Genomic DNA, 6,000 nt, shown 5'->3' on the forward strand with positions numbered 1-6,000 from the left:
ACACCTTCCAGTAACCATCACCCTCATCACTCAAAGATTCACAAACTTACATCCTAGGTTTCAGAACTCATTTCAGTTTGGTCTCTTTGGCAGTATTTTTAAAGTAAATGTACTATTTTGCCAAATATTCCTAAATTTTTATAAATACTTCATGCATACCAGAACTAACTAAACTTAGCTTAATACCTTTCTTTCAGTTTATTAGGTTTCTGTTTGTGGTGTTGGCTCCCATTTAGAACTTGATTTATACAAGCTAGTGAAAGCTGTTTAATCCTCTGAGCATAGTAATAATAATATATAAAGCAACAGAGGTACCACCACACACCTATTAGAATGACCAAATGCTAGCAAGAATGTGGAACAACAGAAACTCTCATTCATTACTAGTGTGAATGCAAAATGGTATGGCCACTTTGGAGGACAGTTTGATAGTTTCTTACAACACTAAACATATTTGTACCTATGATCCAGCAACCTTACTCCTTGGTAATTACCCAAAGAAGCTGAAAACTTGAGTCCATACAAAATCGTGTATGTGCATGTTTATAGCAGCTTTAGTGATAACAGCCAAAATGTGGAAGAAGCCAAGTTGTCCTTTAAATTAATAAACTTGGTACATCCAGAATATTATTAAGCACTAAAAATAAATGAGCTATCAAGCCATGAAAAGACATAGAGGAAACTTAAATGCACAATATTAAGTCAAAGAAGCCAATCTGAAAAGGCTACATACTATATGATTCCAACTGTATGACATTCTGAAAAAAGACAAAATTTTGGAGACAATTAAAAAAATCAATGGTTGCCAGAGGTTAGAGAGAAGGGAAGGATTAATAGGCAGTTCATAGAGGATTTTTATGACAGTGAAACTACCTGTATTATACTGTAATGGTAGGTATGTGTCATTATACATTTGCCAAAACCCATAAAATATAAAACACCAAGAGCGAACCCTAATATAAACTATCAACTTTTTGTGATAATGATGCATCGATACAGGATCAGCAATTGTAACAAATGTACCCCTCTGGGGGGCAGTGTATTTGTGTGAAGGCAGGACTTTCTTTTCCTTTACATTTAATTTTGCTGCAAGCACAAAACTGTTCTAAAAAAAGAAAGTCTACTTAAAAAATAGGTAATAAATGGCATTAAATATATGTTGGCATGAAAATGTGTGATGTTGGTAAAGCTAAGGTCACAATTTTTAAATCTATGAGTCTTGAAAGTTATATCTTCTGGAAAACACAACTCTTACCTGATTCTTCTCTCCATCCCTAGAAAAGTTTTAAACTTCCAGTCTCTGTAATTCCCAAGATTTAGCATCATTTTTCCCTCTGCTCTCTGCTCTTCTCTGGTCAAAATTAAATCTTACTTGTTTTAAATAAAGAAACTGCCCTGGACACTGTAACATGGAACCATGGTGAATATACAAGACTTTCCATTACTGATAATGAAGAGTGGAATGGTATTCTATTAAAATAAACATTTTGTTTATCTGCAATTAAGAGAAAGGAGCTCTGGTTTAATATTCCCATTACCAGAGGCTAGATGCTCATAAGTGTGGACTAATAACATATACAAAATTATAATCAGGTCAGATTTTACTCTACTAAACTTAGACTACTTTTTAAAATCACTGTCTGACATGTAAAATGTATCCTAGTAATAATGACACTAGACCAGTGGTCAGCAAACTCATTAGTCAACAGAGCCAAATATCAACAGTACAATGATTGAAATTTCTTTTGAGAGCCAAATTGTTTAAACTTAAACTTCTTCTAATGCCACTTCTTCAAAATAGACTCGCCCAGGCCGTGGTATTTTGTGGAAGAGCCACACTCAAGGGGCCAAAGAGCCGCATGTGGCTCGCGAGCTACAGTTTGCCGACCACAGCACTAGACTATCAATGGGAATCCTATGTAATAAAAGCCTAATATGCTAAGTGTCTGGTTGACCAGTCAGCCGTTCAACCAAAGTGTAATATGGTAATGATATGCTAAAGCCACTCAACCGCTCACTATGACATGCACTGACCACCAGGGGGTAGATGCTTGCTCTGACCGGTAGGTTAGCTTGCTGCTGGGGTCCAGCCAATTGAGACTGAATGAGACTCCCACAGTCCCTCCCTGGCTGGTGAACTTCCTGTGCCTCCCCCAGCCCCAATCATGTACCAGTGGGGTCCCTTGGTCTGGCAGGTGCCCTCTCACAATCCGGGTCCCCTCGGGGGATGTCGGAGAGCTGGTTTCAGCCCAATCCCACAGGCCAGGACGAGGGACCCCACTGCTGCATGAATTCCTGCACCAGGCTTCTAGTACTTTAATATTTATCTTGAAAAAGACTCATCAAATACAGGTAGAGTTTCCCCTAAGATGTAAAAACCCACTAACTAAAAGAAGAAACAAATTTATGGAGATTAATCAAACAGTCAAAATTATGAATTCTTTGTGACTGTAAATAGTACTGTGAAAGGGAACAGAGTTGTCACTCCAGAATGTGCCTCTTTGGGATATTTTTAAAAATATATATTTTTAATGACTTCAGAGAGGAAAGGAGAGGGAGAGAGAGAGAAAAAAAAAATCAATGATGAGAAAGAATCAGTTGCCTCCTGCAACCCCCCTGCCACACCCACAACCCTGCATATGCCGAGCTGGAATCAAACCGTGACCTCCTGGTTCATAGGTCAATGCTCAACCACTGGGCCAAGCTGGCCAGGCTTCTTTGGGCTATTTTAAGCTGGTTATTTGAGGGCCAGAGGCTCATGAAGAACCTTTGACCTTTTCTCCCCAACAGCTGCACTAGACATGGGGATGCATATGTATTTTTGAATTAGTCTTTTTTTTCCATATAATATTGATCTTTTTTCTATCTACAAATGCATAATAATCTAAAAATAATCATTGGATACTCACTGGAGGACAATGAAAACTCCATGTGCTCAGCTGTTGTTAAAGGGGATGGTTTCAAAATATTGCAATAACATCTTTCTTTCTATAACATTACTTGGCTTGTCCTAACTTCAAGAATATTTTTAATATTTAGCAAATATTTCCCTACTGGAATATATCTAATTATAGAGTAAAGTTAATTGGAAATAACTTCTTAATGTTTATATAGTATGAATCCTATATGTATCCTTAAGTATGTCTATGCTACAAATTTAGTAATAAACATAATAAAATAGGACCTTAAATCAAATAAATAGAATCTGCTGTAGTTTTATATGCCAACACAGGATGGTTATTTCATTAAAAAAAAGTCCTTCCTTAAGTGATTTAAACAACAACAAAAAGGTTGAAAATAAAATATGAAAACAATTTTTCCAGAGAAATAATGCTAAGTGTGCTTTTATTTTCTGAGGAATAATAATTATACTGAACCATCTAATATATGTTATGCCCTAAAGTACAATTAGCAAACAAATAATTGGCCATTATACATCCTTTAATCTGACTGACTTCTTTCAGTACCTTAGAGAAATGAGAATTCCATATACTCATTACATCCTTAGAATAGAATATCCTGGTTATATAAATGACATTTCTGAAAATATAATAGAGCAACTAAAACAATCACATTTTAATAAGTGTGTGGTTTTTTTATTTTGCTTTGGTTGGGAGATAATGGCAGAAATATTATTCTTTCTTCGGGGAACTGCTTCTCTTTTTACTCTACCCATGAGTTTGCAAAAGAATGCCATGATTGTTTAGTTCTCCCCCTCTTACCACCATTGATATATCAAGGGGCATGGCTAATCAGAGATATTCTTTGTTATTTTCTTCTCTTTTTTTAATTTTAGAAACTGGAAACCTACACCAGTAAATTCCTTCTATTTCGTATTAGGAGTTACAGAAATTGAAACATTGCAGTTATTGATAAACATATTCTCTGGCAGGCAGGGAAACACACTCTACCTGTATCAAGAAAATACAGCCAAAACATAGACATGAGAAATCATTCATAAATTTCTGGAAAGAAGAGAGAGAAAAGAGAGAGAGAGAAGAGAGAGAGAGAGAGAGAGAGAGAGGGAGAGGAGAGAGGAGAGAGGAGAGGGAGAGGGAGACGGAGAGGGAGAGGAGAGAGGGAGAGAGAGAGAGAGAGAGAGAGAGAGAGAGAGAGAGAGAGAGAGAGAGAGAGAGAGAGAGAGAGAGAGCAACTCTTTGTAGTGGAAGCCAGTTGAATCTCAGCTCTCTACATGATTTTACCCTTCCTGGTATGAAAGGAGGTGCCTTATTATCTATCCCATAATTTTCTCATTCTGCCAAAGATAGAATTGAATTTCTAGTACTTTTAACCAAAAACCGAAATTAATACAGTTATTATCACTATAGTTTCTTAGATTGCCTTCATAATCACTAACTCTTTGCATTATATATCGTTTTAAATGTTATTGCAACACAATTAAGTAACATGTAAATGTTTCTTCTCTTCATTTTCTCATTCTTCTTTTTCACTCAATAATCCAGTTATCTGTGATGGGAAACTGGAATTATTTGGAGAATTGAAGGATGGTGGTAGACTTGACCAGAGATGTTGGCTAAATCTACCTATTACAGAGCTGAGGAGCACAAAGGTGTTGTTGGCTAGAGTTTTTGGAAAATCTTTGAATTTTTGGTAAATAATAGACTTATGAGCAGATAATATGTAAGAAACACTCATGAGTAAAGGAAGGAGATTAAAACATTTCTTCTGAAGGTAATGAAATTGTTTCCATTTTGAAATTTGTTATGAGTATCACAATAAATTAAAGAGATCTGTGAATAAAAGTATGTGATTATGCACATTCATACCTGTCACAAACACACACACACACACACACACACACACACAAGAGTAGAATATGACTTAGTGAGATATAACTCACATTTAATATTTAGATTTGCCTTTTAAAATTTCATTAAACAATTATTTCATTTTGTTTCCCATTCTTGAAGACAGTGTGAGAAAAATCATATCTACATTTCTCATGTCTACTTTCCCTACCTCAAGTGTAGAAAAATTTCTTGCTGGCATATATAATAGCATAGACTTATTTTTGTTTTAACTTCATGTTGGGACTTCATAGAAGAATTCTGGCAAGCCATGTGATGCCTCAATTGTCACTAGGATTACAAAGGAAGAGTTCAAATTTCTATTTTCATTTTACCATATTACAGGTAATTGTTCATGACTTATGCTTACACTTTCATATATATTTGTATGCTTAAACAGTGTCCTAAGTACTTTCACATATTTTGTAAAAATGGAGCATAATAACATCTTTTTAGGCACAGTGATTCAGTTCATTGTCATCATCATTTTAGAAAAATCAGAACCTAAAAATTCAGAAAATCTGAAGGATTACAAGGCCTATGGCTGGAAAATACAAAGCTGATAACTAAATTCAGTTATTCTCACTCTAAATTTTGTGTTCCTTAGATATTCTTCAGTGTTCATATTACATTAACCTTGTTCCAGGATTCCCACCATACCAGAGACTTCTGTGCAAAAGAAGTGAAGTTTTGCCTCAGTGTATTTGTATTTGATGCAAGATCTAAGAAAATCTCTCTGCTGGAGTAAACTAGACTCACAACCAAGTCCACCTCCAATACTTTATGCTCAAACCCTAGTATATCATTAGAAATATTTCTTATAGAAAAATAAATGTTTTCCTACAAGAGCTAAATTATATATAATCTGTTTTACAAAAATACCCTAGTCTCTGAATATCTCATGATGAGTAATCCCCCCAAATAATTTCAGTCCCTTTTCATTTGAGAATTCTCCTTGGCTGGCTCCCTCAGTCAGCTGTGCTGCTCTCTCCTAAAGTGACACTTCCACTGGAATTCACTGATTTTATTTAAAAAATTATAAGAGAACATCTAATTTTTACTAAGTTTAAAAAGAATACGAAGACACACAATTATAATAAGCTGAAAAAAAGTATGAAAGCCAGAAAGAAGGGTCTTGGTATGTCAGAGAAGAGTTTTGGAAGAAATTGAAAAGTGATGGATGAAGTAAGTG

This window comes from Eptesicus fuscus, chromosome 10 (assembly GCF_027574615.1).
Source record: "Eptesicus fuscus isolate TK198812 chromosome 10, DD_ASM_mEF_20220401, whole genome shotgun sequence".
Lineage (NCBI taxonomy): Eukaryota > Metazoa > Chordata > Mammalia > Chiroptera > Vespertilionidae > Eptesicus > Eptesicus fuscus.